The following is a 15,789-nucleotide window of genomic DNA, read 5'->3' on the forward strand; positions in this document are numbered from 1 at the left end:
CATCATTATTAGGGCCATGTCCATCTTATGTCGTTAAATAAACTATTCATCTTATAGCATTGACGGATGACGGAACCCTAGTCATTTCTACAATGACATTTTTGGAATTATCTGAGAGCAAAAGCTAGCTAACACTTATTTATTTTTTTATTTTATCTCTACTCCACGTAAACTTATAGTTAGCTTGCAGACTACTATTGTACATGCCCTAAGAATTGACCTATCCGCTTAGAGCGAGGATAATAGAAGAGTTAACTAGAAGAGCTAATTACTAGCTCTAAAATCTTTCCATGTCACTAAGAACTATCACAGTGTTAACTTATATAATAATTATACACAAATACTTCAATATATGGTCCATCTCTATTAGAGCTTGTGATATAGCTGGTTACAAATCTAATGCTTGTTTTTACTCTCTCCTTTACTCTCCTCTATATCAGCATAACTATAATGTTGTAATTTGTAGAACATGCTTACATCACTTGTTATACATATTCTAAGGGGTTGTTTAGTTCCCAAATTTTTTTAAAAAACATCACATCGAATGTTTAAACATGTAAATAAAACATTAAATATATATATAATCATTAAAACTAATTGCACAGTTATGGAAGAAATCTTGAGACGAACCTTTTGAGCCTAATTAGTCCATGATTAGTCATAAGTGCTACAGTAACCAACATGTGCTAATGACGGATCAATTAGGTTCAAAAGATTCGTCTCGCGGTTTCTAGGCTAGCCGTGAAATTCGTTTTTTTATTCGTGTCCAAAAACTCTTTCCGATATCCGATCAAACATTTAACGTGACACTTCTCCCAAAATTTTTTTTAATCTAAACAGCACCTGAGTCAGCTGTATGAACAGTAGACAAGCGAATGATAGGAGAGAGAGATAGTTGAACAGTAACGTGCGAGTCGGAAATTGGGAATAGCTGTGTTGACTTGGCGGGCTGCATGGCCACGTCCCTCCACTTGCCTTGATTGATCCCATCTCCGTCCTTGCATGTGACGCTGGGCCCACCTTGTCAGTCCGTATCCTTCTCGGCCTGTCGTTTCCTGCAATATCTGCGTTCCATTCCTCCGTTCACATATGAAACTATAAAACAGAGCAGCGAAGTAGTGGATTAGTATAATTTTTAAGGCACATATTTCCTATGAAAATTTTGTTTAGAAAGTATATATTTGTTATGAAAAGCAGTTGTTTACGAATCAGCAAGTGTGCACGTAAAAACGAAGAGAACTGATGAATATGAGCAGTGACGAACTATCTGTTCTTCCTCACCAAAGTTTTCACAGCTAGCATATTGTCCATATGTTGCAACAAAATTTTATTAAAAAATATCATTACCATCTTATTAAAGTAGAGTTAATAAAAATAGTTTAATATATATGTCTTACTTATTTTTCTTTTAAAAAATATGAGGGGTTGGTGGTGAGGTAAAGCCATCCTCAATATAAGTTTCATGGATAAGATTACCTAGAGTGACATGTTATTTAAAAAGTTTGAAACTAGGATAAAACACCTCACTCTTCATGCATAGTTTCATCTATTATTATTTCCTAGGTTACATGTAAGACACAAACTGTCTAGGTAACAGTGCATAGAAGATTTCATTTCCATGAAACTCATTTCATATCTCTCTTCATTAATACTTTGCCAAATCATCAAAAATATCTACATGAGACCATATTTAATGCCCATAAAACTTCTATTGAGATTGGCCTCACCACCACCACTTTTTATTGGAGTACATATATTTATATCGTAATACATCTAAAATATTATATATCTATACCATACTAAAAAGACTCTAGTGATGGTGGCAGTGAATCTGCCACCACCACTAGAGTCAATGACGTGTGAGCCCAATAAATACTGCAAAGAAAGGAGGGAGTAGCTGTTAGAGAGGGGCCAACGGAGGGAAGCGCGATGCTGACCGAGGAAGGACGGCGCCGGCGGAAGGAGGACGACACCGACGGAGGGAGGCGCGCCAGCCCGAGCCTCGCCGACCACCGCGTCGATCTGCCGCCTTGACCCGTCAGGGAAGGCAAGCGAGTGGGCGTGGAGTAGCATCAGCCGAGATCGATGGCACAGGCGACCAGAGTTAGCGCGGCAGATAGGAGAAGCGGAGGCGGGGCGGCACTGGGGCAGGGGAGGAGAGGAGGCATGACCGTGGAAAAGGAGAGGAGCTGAGAAGGCGCGGCGGCCAACGCCGTTGCGTGCCGGTGCCGGCAACAGATGCGCGGAGGGGAGGGGAGAGGCGGCGGTAGCTGGGAGTGGTGGTCGGGTGGGTGGGGTAGGTGGGAGAGGAATAGGGTTAGGTTATACATTTTATGAGTTGATGGGCCTATGGGCCGAATTTATCTGTGAATTTCTTCATTTTAATTTTTATCCCAGAATGCTCGGCAGAAAGCTAATGTATGACGTGTGAATGGAGATGAGGCATATAACAAAATGTGCTCTCTCAAAATTGAGGTTTGCCACTATGAAGGACAGCCCAAAAACTAAGTAGGTTTCGATCAAAATTCTATTGAAAGACTTGCATTTGCAACACTAAGATATATGGAATTGCCACTAGCTACAAGAAAAACATGTTAAAAAAAACTGAAACATATGACTGTAAACTATTAAGCTCAGTGGAGAATTTATGCACCTTCGACAACATTCTTCCACAGAATTAAATAAAACATGCAAACTTCAGAGAGAAAAGAACAGTTGCCAAACCTTGATGCAACTCTACTTATTAATGATATTTTTAAAATATAAAATTCCGTTGCAACACACCAGAAATTTGCTAGTTATTAGCACAAGCATCTAGTTACCTAGGCTATAAGATATCAGTGGCTCCGCTATTGAATGTGAGTTTGCGAAGATGGTTTAGAATTGATTTTTGGATCTTTTACCCTAGCTTGTCAAGTATATTCACGCCACTACAAATATTTTGTTCATATTATTCCAAAACTATAGATGTAGTGTTATATATCCTAGAACTACATATTTAACACCAAATTTCTTTTAAAAAAAACTAAAGATTTAAGATCATGTATCATTAAACTTTAAATTGAGTGGTAAAACTATAAAAACAACCACTTTAGAGTTTCACTATTTTTATGCCTTTTTTAAGTTCTAAAAGTTATAGTTTTAAAATAAAATAATTATTAAATATGTAGTTTTGTACCAAACTTGTTGTTAAATTTGTATTTTTTAATACCCACTCTTGAATCTGTAACTTTGTCAAACAGTCTCTAGTCGTAAAATTTACTCAAGCTTGTTCTTTTAGTGGTTCTTACGGTACTACGAGCATATATCCACACACAAGCTTTAATTATAAATTATTGTTTTGTCGCTAATACATTATTTGGGCCATCGGCCAACCGATGCTTGCTTTTGCAATTCTAGTGGGGCCGGAGAATGCAATCGGTTCGATACAAATCACGTGGAATCTTTAAACGCATAAATGAAGTATTAAATAAAGATGAAACAAAAAAACTAATTATATAGTTATGGAAAAAATCACAAGATGAATCTTTTAAGCCTATTTAGACCATGATTAGCCACAAGTGCTAGTAACTTATATGTGTTAATGATAGATTAATTATGATCAAAAGATTTGTCTCGTTGTTTCTAGGTGAGCCATGAAATTTATTTTTCATTCGTATCCAAAAACCTTTCCTGATATTCGATCAAACATTCTATGTGACCATAAAAATTTTTGTTTTTACAAATTAAACACCACCTTAGGCTTTTGGAATTTTTGGTGTGGATATGGAAGCGGCGGCGAGTAACTTTGGCAGCGGCAGGAAAAGGATGAGATGATAATAATAAGGTGGTGTTTAGATTAACAAAATTTTTGGAACAAGTGTCATGTTAAATGTTTGACTGGATGTCGGAAGAGGTTTTCGGGCACGAATGAAAAAATGAATTTCACGGCTAGCCTAGAAACCGCGAGACGAATCTTTTGAACCTAATTAATCCGCAATTAGCACAGGTTGGTTACCGTAGCACTTATAGCTAATTATGAGGTAATTAGACTTAAATGATTCGTCTCAAGATTTCTTCCATAACTATATAATTAATTTTTTGATTCATCTATATTTAATGATTTATTTAGATGTTTAAAAATTTGATGGGATGTTTTTAATGTAAACGAGGCCTTATAGTAACGAGATATTGTTGGTGGTGGGTTGGGCAGAGAAAAAGTCAAAACGGCATCTTTCATCTTTTTTATTTGGGCGGGCGTGGAATGGATGGGGAGGGGGCAGGTGGGTTTGTCCTATTGGGTGTGAATGTGTGCTCTTCTGGCCCCACCGCCACTATGCTTTTCTTGCTGGATCTTCTGCGGCCTTCAACGCCCATCCGGACCAACCGTGCTGGACAATGGCTGTCCGAAACAAAATTTGGCAAGAATGTGAGAGAAATAACCTGCATTTTTTTTCTCTCCTCCTGTTTCCCAATCCATCTGCGTTGAGCGGGAGCAAGAAGCGGTGGTGGTCGTCCTTGTCCCATGCATCGACGCTAATAGTATCCGCAACAGCTCATATATTACATCCTTTGGATGAAAACAATAAATTCAGCTTCAACAGAACGACTATCCTATCATCCATTTTTAGATGTCATCCATATTAGAAGAGAATCTTCATATTTGGATAATCTCTCTTCATCCTTCAAAAAGATATAGAGCATGTCATATATAGATGATCTAGTGGAGTACATAGAGATATGAAGGATGAAACTAGTTTAGATGATCATCCAAATAAAGATATGGATAACCAAATTTAGATGAGTTGTTGAGGATGCTCTAAAGTCATGTTGTCTGCTATCTCCATTTCATAATGTAAGATGTTTGATTTTTCTGTTTGCAATATTTATTTAAAAAATTATGAAGATATCATTTATTTTGCTTGTGACTTACTTTAGTATCAAAAGAACTTTAAGCACGACTTGTCATTTTTTATATTTGTACTAAATTTTTGAATAAGACGAATGGTCAAACGTTGCAACCAAGAAGTCAAACATCTTACATTATGAAACAGAGGTAGTACCATTTTGCTCTCACCGCTGAGGTTGTCACTGGCTAAGCATTGCTGACCGACCGTTCATAAGTGAAGATGTTGGACTGAAAGGTTCTAGAGGGAGAGAAAGAGAAAGAGTAACGAGAGATTGCCACGTGGGATCCGTTGTTAGATTGGAAAGTGTAATAGAGGTGCTAGTGGAGTTAAATGTAAACCTGGGTTTCTAAATTTTTGTCAAGCTTCCCAAATAGACAAGTGGAAACTTAAAACTAGTAATTTTGTTGGAGATGCTCACCTTATTCTTTTCAGATTGTAGAACTCGATTATGGTTTTTATTTGTACCGTTTCTAAATTTCTAAGTGGTGCATGTCTATAAAATGTTATTGGGATACATTTCTATACAACCTTTTCAGATCATTATACTTATTAGATAGTTATCTAAAAGTGACAATCACTCAATTGTTTTAGCTACCTTAGACCAAGCCTACTTATATTGAAATCTTGAAATTTATATTTTCAAAATATAGACTATATAAAGGATAACAAACGTTGTATTTTTATAAGAGAACAAATGTTAATTTGAGGATCACTCCTTGAGCAAGAAGTCATAAGATACCTCCTCTTAGGATTCAGCCCAAGGAAGTTAGCTCTGGGGGAGCATGAGCGGAAATCAATAGAAAGCGAGAGGAGCCTTAGAGCGGACAAAAATATGAGCAAGCAAGTATAGAGGTTTGGGTCAATTACCCTACTCCTACTCCTACTCCTATGGGATAGATGGTTGTAAATGTATGTTGTCTTCTCTTCTTTCCCTAGGCTTGGCCCTTGTTTTATACTTCTAGAGGTTACCACATTGTCATGGACAGCTATTTACAAAGGGATAAGCAAGAATGTCCATGCATGGGACAGCTACAGTAAACCGTTAAGACCTTTTATGACTGGTTAGGGAACCATTAAATGCCCCAACGTAGCTCCTGTAGGCGCATAGTGCGAATAGGCCACCATGCTCCTAACATTCTCTTTGCGCATACATCCTCCAAAAGTGAACATGATTCCCTAAGACTACCACCTCTGTGGCTCTGTCCCATTGCCTCTTAAACAAGACGAGTAGCACCCATCGAAATGGACGGGTAATAACAACGGCAAGATTGGTAGAGTAGGTTTGTTAGGGGCATGTGTACCTCAGATCGTCCTTGGTCATCAAACATGCATGCTCATTAACGCAAGCTATCAGGGGTCAACCTGATAATGACAAGTTGGTGGAACAATGCTCGACCCTTCTAGTTACAGGAGGCACGTAGTCATGGGCGTTGACCACTCGAATGCCTCCCAATTGGCTTGCAGAGTGCAGTGTCAGGCTGCCACAACAACCTCATATTTGAGCTAGTCATGGAGAGTGATCCTCTGGTTCCCATATAAGCATAAATAGAAGTGAAAAGATGACGGTGATAACAATATTACTGTACACTATGATAGACAAAGAATAGAAGCAATATAGATACTAAGATTGTGATTGTTTGGTTTTTTTTAGGAAAAACGAAATATCATATCTGCAAACGAAAAATAATCTGAGAGTAAAACTTTTATATCCGTGTTCTTAGCTATCTAAAAGCAAGGGTAGAATAAAATATGATAAAAAACAACTCTAAATTTAAGCAGAAGCAGAAGAGAAAAGTTGAGTTTCTACCTTCCTTGTCTTCGTATCTATTCTTCGATGCCAAAACCATCTCATGGGTGGAACTTTTTAATTTATAGACCTTAAAAAGAAAATCATTCTAAAACTTATTCACCCCATCTTTCACTTGTTCTTATGCTTATAAGCCAAAATTTGAATTTTCAATCTTAAATTTTGAGTTGATTTTAGGATTTTCACTAAAGTTTATTTTTTAATATTGGCTTCTAGCTCGCTATGAATACACATATACAAATTTATTCACAAATTATTTTTTATTTACAAATATGCCGTTTAATTTTTTATGAAAAAGCAAAACAACCACCCTCATTTTCAAAATATGTTCCATTCGACCACACCATACTGCTTGAGAAGTCAATATATCAAACTATCTTTTTTAGCATGATAGTACCACCGTCCTTAATTTGACCATTCGTCTTATTCAAAAAATTTACATAATTACTAATTATTTTTATATTGTTTTATTTATTGTTAAGTATATTTTTATGTATATATATAACTTTACATATTTTAAAAAAAATTAAATAAAACAAATAGTCAAACTTGTATAAAAAAGTCGATAACGTCAAACATTTAGGGACGGAAGGAGTACTATAAGATTGTTAGGCTATCATCTACTATGCCAATCTTTCGCTTGCATGGCAAGATAGGGTAGATTTTGAAAGTAAGTAGGTCGTACGATGGATTGTTTTTAAAAATCTTTATTATAAAAGAGAATAAGGATTCTGCCAAAAACTTCTTCTGTCCAGCGCACAATACATAGGCCGTGTTCGTTAGAGGGGGCTGTAAGTTAACTTATCCCCGTATGGAAAACATAGTAATAGATTAGTACATGATTAATTAATTATTAATTATTTTAAAATATAAAATAGATTAATATGATTTTTTAAAACAACTTTTCTATAAAAATTTTTTGTAAAAAGTACATAATTCAGCAGTTTAGAAAGCGAGCGCGTGGAAAACGACGAGGATAAGTTAACTAGAGGGGAGACGGGGTGGCTGAACACGGCCATAGTCCAACTTGGAGTCGTGCAGCTCGCAATACGAGATTCAAATCATTGCCGCACTCTTGCAAGTGGTAATCGACAATGACTATGGAGGCAGCCCGTGCAGGTTCGATCCTCTCCAAGTACACATTTTATTTCTTCTTTTTTAACAGTACTGTAGTTTTTCATGCTGTTTTCTGAATATAGTTTTTTTTATTGTTTTACAGTACCATGATATAGCTTTTCATACTGTTTTTTACGGATAGTTTTTCACACTGTTTTTACAGTATCATACTATAGTTCTTCATGCTCATTTTTTGGTTTTTTATATGTTTATAAGCGAAAATCCAAATCTTCAACCTTACATTTGAAGTTGATTTTGAGTTTTTTATCGTAGTTTATTTTCTAGCCTTATTTTTGCTATAAACACATATATAAAAATTTTATTTATAAATTATTTTTTTGTTTATTTTAAATTTTACAGTACCACGATAGTTTTTAAGTTTTACAGTACAATACCATAGCCATTATGTTCAAACAATTCTAGAAAAATGCTAAAAAAATGTTACAATTTTTTAAAGAAACGTCTTAACGTATCTACGGTATAACACACGTACATGGAGGTTTTTATATGGACAATAAAAAGATAATCTATTAAAGTGAACTTAGTTCATCAGGTTAGGTTACTTTTTGGATATATCCTATCTGGCCCACTCTGTCTTAGTTCATGGAGCCATCCTTTTTGTCATATAAATGAGGACGTGGAATTCTCTGCTTGGTGATGATCACTTTCATTACTCTTTAAATTGATGTTAAAATTATAAATTAAGTTTAGATTTCTTCGGTTGCAACGCACGTCACTTTTCTAGAAATATTAAAAAGGTGCAAAAAAAAAAGAAAAAGTTATATGGTTTGTTTCATATGGATTCATCAGTTCAGGAAGAATAAACATAGGGATCGAGAAAAATATTATTTTCTAGATTTGTCTTTATCGACGAAATTTTGCAGCTGCCTCTTCGTCACGATTGACTTCGACTTAGGGGTTGTTTAGATGGGGCTAAACTTTTTAGCCCCATGTCATATTGGATATTTGGATATTAATATGAAGTATTAAACATAGACTAATAAAAAAACTAATTTCATAAATGAGAACTAATCCACGAGACAAATATTTAAGCCTAATTAATCTATAATTAGCAAATGTTTACTGTAGCATCACATAGGCTAATCATGGATTAATTAGGCTCATTAAATTCGTCTCGCGAATTAGCCTAAGATTATGGATGTGTTTTATTAATAGTCTACGTTTACTATTTATAATACGTGTTCAAACATCTGATTGTCCCAAACACCACCTTATTAGGGTCTTTGCTAGACTTGTGTGGCAAGAGTGCTGACTACTCATAGGGCGGTCACCCTTGACTTTAGGCCTTGGTTAGTTCCTAAAATTTTTCTCCAAAAATATCACATCGAATTTTTGGACACCTGAATAAAGCATTAAACATAGATGACTCAAAAAACTAATTACACAGTTATAAAAGAAATCTCGAGACGAATCTTTTGAGCCTAATTAGTCTATGATTAGCCATAAGTGCTATAGTAACCAACATGTGCTAATGACGGATTAATTAGGCTCAAAAGATTCGTCTCGCGGTTTCTAGGCTAGCCGTGAAATTCGTTTTTTCATTCGTGTCCGAAAACCCCTTCCGACATCCGATCAAACATTTGACATGACACTTCTCTCAAAAATTTTGTCAATCTAAACACCATCTTACTTGCCAGCCTACACCATCAACCTCAATTAGTGCACACCTACTCCAACCGTGCAAGTTACACATGACTTTGTAAAGACTCAGGAGAGCAACCGTGCATATATGTCGATGATATGCGTCATCACGGCTTGAACACCGTTTGCTTGTACATCTCAAGTTGGCCATTCGTTTTTTTCTGCTAGACTAGGAATGTATACACATACCGGCTCAGTCTTAGGGCCGGGCCGTCCGTTTAGGGGGCGTTTAGATGACAAAAATTTTACAGAATTATCACATCAGTCGTTTGACCAGATGTTGGAAGGGGTTTACGGACACGAATGAAATAACCGAATTTCACAGCTCGCCTGGAAACCACGAGACAAATCTTTTGAGCCTAATTATGCCGTCATTAGCACATATTTGTTACTGTAGCACTTATGGCTAATCATGGATTAATTAGTCTTAAAAAATTCGTCTCATGATTTCTCTCATAACTGTGCGATTAGTTTTTTTGATTAATGTATGTTTAATGCTTCATTTAGATGTCTAAAGATTCGATGTGATGTTTTTGAAAAAACTTTTTGGGAACTAAACAAGGCCTAAGTTTCCAAACTTTTTTCCGAAAAACATCACATCGAATCTGTGGATATCTAAATGGAGCAATAAACATAGATAAAAAAACTAATTGCACAGTTAGGGGAGAAATCATGAGGTGAGTCTTTTGAGCCTAATTATGTCATGATTAGTCATAAGTGCTACAGTACCCACATGTGCTAATGACAGATTAATTAGGCTCAAAAGATTCATCTCGTGGTTTCTAGGTGAGCTATGAAATTTGTTTTTTTATTCGTCTCCGAAAACTCATTCCGACATCTGGTTAAACGTCAGAGGTGACATATAAATTTTTTTTTCATGAACTTAACACGCCCTTATAATAAGCATACTTCTAAAATTTAAACTTATCTTACATATAGTGCATTTTTTGAAGGACTAGTTGTCCCATGGATTACCTGATATTCAAATCTGAATCCATTTTACCACTGCCTACCTCTCCTGCGTACAATCTCCTTATTAAGTTAGGGGCATTTAAGTTATTTTTTTACAATTAATTTGGCTCTAATGCTAGAAATAAATTTATATTGGGATGAATGAAGTAGTTCTAAGCTACTTGGATGTTACCACCTCCGTTCTAAAAATATTTTGTTTTAGTTCATGTTGTCTGTCCAAAAAACATTTTATTTTAATTTATTTACCAATTATTACATTAGAGTTTGATAAAGTAATAGATGAATACATGTGGTTTGAAAAGCAATGGACATATACTTTTTTAGCTTTGATACATATATGTGAGGTTGCAAAAAATAAAGTTCTTTTTTGGGACGGATGGATTGCTAAATAACATATTTTGTGTAAAAAAATTCTATGTAAAAGTTGCTTAACGATACTTCTAAAGTAAAATTTCAACTTTTTGATAGTTAATTTAGTGATTTATATATATATATATTCATAAATAGCTATTACAAAATCATATTATCTAAAAATATAAAAGCTTCATAAGAAAAGGACACATCTAAGTATATGCTACTATATCTTTAAAAAACAACTTCAGCTTCAAATCATATATGCGTTGTTTCTACCCAAAAAGGATATATTTGGCATCTGATTTGTTGTGTTATTTTTTTCCTACGAATTTTCTTATAATTGGGAGTTTGGGACCATGTCATACCGTTGTCGCATGCTATCTATAGATTTTCTAGCCTTTCCCTCACACACGAATACAGTAGAGTAAGATTAAAGAAGAGGTAATTACCAGATCTGCATACTCAATCTATCACATGAAGCTATATATGGATGATACCGTTGCGGTCCATATTCTAGAAACGCCACCACTTTGGTTTCCCTACGCATATGACATATGTCCATTCGAATACGCATCTAGCTAAAGATATTTTGTGTCAGGTAAAAGGATAGTAGTATATGTGTTAATCCTTATACACTGTTTAGAAGTTCAGGAAGCTTGCACGTAAAAGACTAGGAATGCTTCGTTGCCAAACGCAACCTAGATAGAAAATAAGGGTAAAGACGGTGAGATTCTGGGCCGGCACCAAGAGAATGAACTCGCCAAGGTATTGTTGGTGGGTTGGTTGGCCCAGCCCGGCCTAGCAGGATGCATCTCTGTAATACGAATTCAGTGCATGTGTTGCGGACAGAGCACCCTGCCACGTGGCGCAGCTGGTTCGAGTATTCATAATATCATCCAGTAATGATATTATCTAAGTTGTGTATTTTGGGCTCTCGTCTATCTTTACACTGTTGTTGGTTATGCCATTTAGGATTTCCATCCAAATCCGCTTTGTTATTAGACAATCTTTGAACAGGTATTATGTTGTCTCAAGATTTCGAAAGCAAAGTTGGTCTCAAGGTTTCAGAAGCAGAGTTGGCACAAATATTCATTAGACCACTTCCGTTGTCGTAGTGCCTTGTGTTTTATGCAGAGGTGGATGATTTTTCTCCAAGAAGAAGATCGTGAGAGATTGGACAAACTGCATGAACTTTAAAATTTTAGCTTATAAACATAAGTATGTTAGAGTTCTATTTGGATCATCTAGGGTTTTAGTTCTAGTTCGTTTCTCTGGGGAATGAAACAGTGGCATTGCACGGGTAAAAAGGGGATTAGGGTTTGAGTTACCGACAGGTCGATCCAGACGCCGAGGAAAAGGCGTCCATCGTCTTCGTTGTTCGGTCCGGTGTTGGGGCTGACGACGACAGCGATGGTCGTGGCAGCTCCGGCGAGATCGAGGCGCGGCGGTGGCGTATCCCGTCACTGGCTGCGCCTCCCATGATCGGGTAGGGTTTTTGGGGTGGAGTGACGGCGGGTGGATCTCGTGATTCATGTCACGCCGGCCTCCACCCCTTTTATATGGCGCAGGGTGACAGGGGGCCCACCAGCCATTGGGCTGGGCACCCCCGATCAGGGTGCGGTCAAGGTTCCTCTTGGGCCGTTGGGCTCAAGAGGTGGAGATCAATCTAATAAAATAGAAGCATAAGCATAAGCGAAAAGATAAAACAATAAACCGACTGGATAACCCGTTACGAGGCAGCGTTTAAGGATGGAAGATACAGACAGCGGCTTGGGCAATTGTCTTCTGTACAATGTTGCCCTACGATGCGGTTTAGTTATCATGATCGAGCTATTAGATTAACTATAAACAATATATTAATTTTTGGATCTAGCAATCAGCTATGTCTTGGGTGCATGGGCCGGAGCTGGTCGAGTTTCTCTGCAACCTATGCTAAAATCCTCTAATTAAGCTATTAGCTCACTATTACTATTGTTGTTTTACTTGATGCCTTCCATTCCCAGTCAGAGCTGCGATTGTTTCGTTGTTCTGCAATTCATTTCCAACCACTAAATTAATTTCTCTGCAGTTTTCTCGAACAAACCTACAGTATTCAGCTGGATGTTATTCAGATAATTAACGCAGTTAGTGCCTTTTGCCTTCGTTTTTGGCTGAAACTGTTCTATGAATCGGCCCACATGGGTTGCCATGTTCCATGCATGTATGCAGTCATGTACATGCACAGCGTACGTCTACCCAACAATGAGTCTGATGGACCTACTGAAGCACTACAGATCCATGTACTTCCTCCTCCAACTCCATATATATATATATATATATATATATATATATGTGGTCCATAGGCCAGTTTGGAGCTGTACCAAATTAACTTGGGTTCATGCACAGGCACTTGGGCGGATCCAGGGTATAATGAGTGGGTCCACCTCACTCGAAATTAAAATTTAGTGTATTATTAATGTATAATTAAGTAAAAAAGTTTTTAGCATACTAACAATCATAATAAAGTGCCCCCACTTGATTTTTGGGCTAGGTCTGCCCTGAAGATTATGGAGCATACAAGGAATAATTTTTTTAACACTTGGTTAAAAGGAATGCTTTAGGTAGGCCTCTTCGTCATTACTCCTATCACAAATTTGGAAACAGATTGAATGGAATTGAAAAATCAGCAAATGGTTCATTTCAGTCTTTTAGGCATTTGGGAATGGTAGATATGTAGATTGGGATTTCGCCTTATCCTTGGGTGCCACCGTATCCACCTCTTCGATCCATGCCCAGCACTGAAACATTTTTTTTTCTCTCTCTCTGCCTTCCCAGTCGGGCCGAAATGGTACGAGGCTGGGGTTTCAGCATGCAGATGCAACCAGTGATATCGGACGCTAGATAGCCCAATACCTTGAACAAGCCCAGGCAGCAGCTGCTAGCTGGCTGGCCACTGGTCCACTACCCACACAAAAGCTGAATTTTTTGAATTTCTGAATTTATTTATTAAATAATTTACAAATTTGATTTTGCATTACGAAAAATCACATATCTAACCTCCTACCGTCCTCCTGGAGGGTGGAAAGCCTACGTGGCTTACTGCGGGGTGGACGGCAGGAACGTGCGGTGGCTCGGCGAGGGGTTTTTTCAAAATGGCCACCGCAGCCTCCCTCACCTCATGGCCGGCTGCACTTTTTCTCATTTCCCCCTTGCCGCCCTTACAGAGCGCGGTAAGGGGCTAAATGTAAAAAACCCTAGACCGCCGTCTGCAGCCGTTTGCCATGTCATCTTTCTGCCCATCTAGAGGACGACAGGAGGTTAGTTTTGTGATTTTTTAAAATATAAATTAATTTGTAAATTATTTAATAAATAAATTCAGAAATTTAAAAAATTCCACAAAAGCTAGCTCCTAGTAGTAGGCTGGCAAGTATAGGGAGATCATCCCAGCAAATTAATTAAGTACTTTCTCTATATTTTGTTATTTGATAATATTGACTTTTAAGTTAAACGTATGACTATTCGTATTATTTAGGACTCATGATTAATATTGACTTTTATTTGACTATTCGTATTATTAGCTACATACATGATTATTTAAGACTCACTAAATAATCCTGATACACGTTATTGTTGGAGCTACTTGCTACCTCTATACTCTTATTTCTAAAACTCACTGATTTGTTAGTCAAGCTAAAACACATGCAGTTGCCGATCCCTAATAGACTATGCATGACACACATATATGTCCACGTGAACATATCACATTCCTATCTACCAACAACTAATGCAGGACTAAATTATATGCTAAGTCATGATTAGTTCCAACAATAACATGTATCCGGCACTGCGAACTACTAGCTCCAATTTATCTATAGTCAATCTAATAGCCAACTCATACAATAGTTACCTACAAAACATCAATAAATGGTCCCACATGTCATACACATACTTTGTCTTAGAGCACGTATACAGTTGGCTATAAATTAGTAGCCCACATTTCTTCTCTCTCCCCTCGTATCTATTTAAAATATGTTTATAGCTGGCTTATAGCCTGCTATTGTACCTGCTCTAAGGATAATTCTAAGTGATTGGCTTCTTGTAGAGGTACATATAGAATGTGTTTGGTTACCTGTATAAAGTCTGTCTCGCATCCACTCGTGCAACTGGTATGTGTTTGGTTGCCAATACGACTTTCATGGTCTGGCCCAGTGGTTACTTGTATATATGTACTTTTGTCTATAATAGAATTTTTTTCTTTGTAAGTTGATCATAAGTATATAATAGTTACCCCTGCAAATGGTATATGCAACCAGCCAAACAAACTCTCTGCTCGACCGTATCTCCAATACAAGTAACCAAACACAATCTTATGTCAGTCAGGCTATACTGATGCAAACAACCAAACAACTGCATATGTACCCTCGTAGCCTGGCCACATTCAGCCTAGATAAGAGAGATAGTCCAGGCCAAAACGATACGAGCAACCAAACACACCCATATCTGCCCAGGTTGTAGCCGTAGATTGACACTGAGTGTCTGCACTTACGACTAATTAATTATTCTTAGTACCCATTGCCAATGAGACGCTCTCATAATAACTTTGTGTCGAGATATACTAGCCCGGTCTCTATATGTATGCTAAAACCGATTTGCTTGTGTGCGTTTATAGAAGTGATGTCACTAAGAAAAAAAACAATTTTCAGAGATGGTGTAAATGAATTTTCGCAGGTGGGTGTAGCAACCGCCTACAACTAGGTGTATGGTATGTGAAAATCGACATTTTTTTTCTAGGCGGGAACTATAACCGCATATGAAAACCGATTTTTGCAGATGGGCATGTGCTGTTCAAACACAAAACAATTAATTTTTGGCCAAAACAGTAAAAATTCGAAAAACAATATTCCAGAAATCGGTGCTCCAATTGCCAGCAAAAATTCACTGCATCAGTCCGTCATCCTCGGAGGAAGTTTTTTAGCACACGGGTGTATATACACCCGTTGCTTGCATGTC

Source organism: Oryza brachyantha, chromosome 4 (assembly GCF_000231095.2).
Source record: "Oryza brachyantha chromosome 4, ObraRS2, whole genome shotgun sequence".
NCBI classification, from domain to species: Eukaryota; Viridiplantae; Streptophyta; class Magnoliopsida; order Poales; family Poaceae; genus Oryza; species Oryza brachyantha.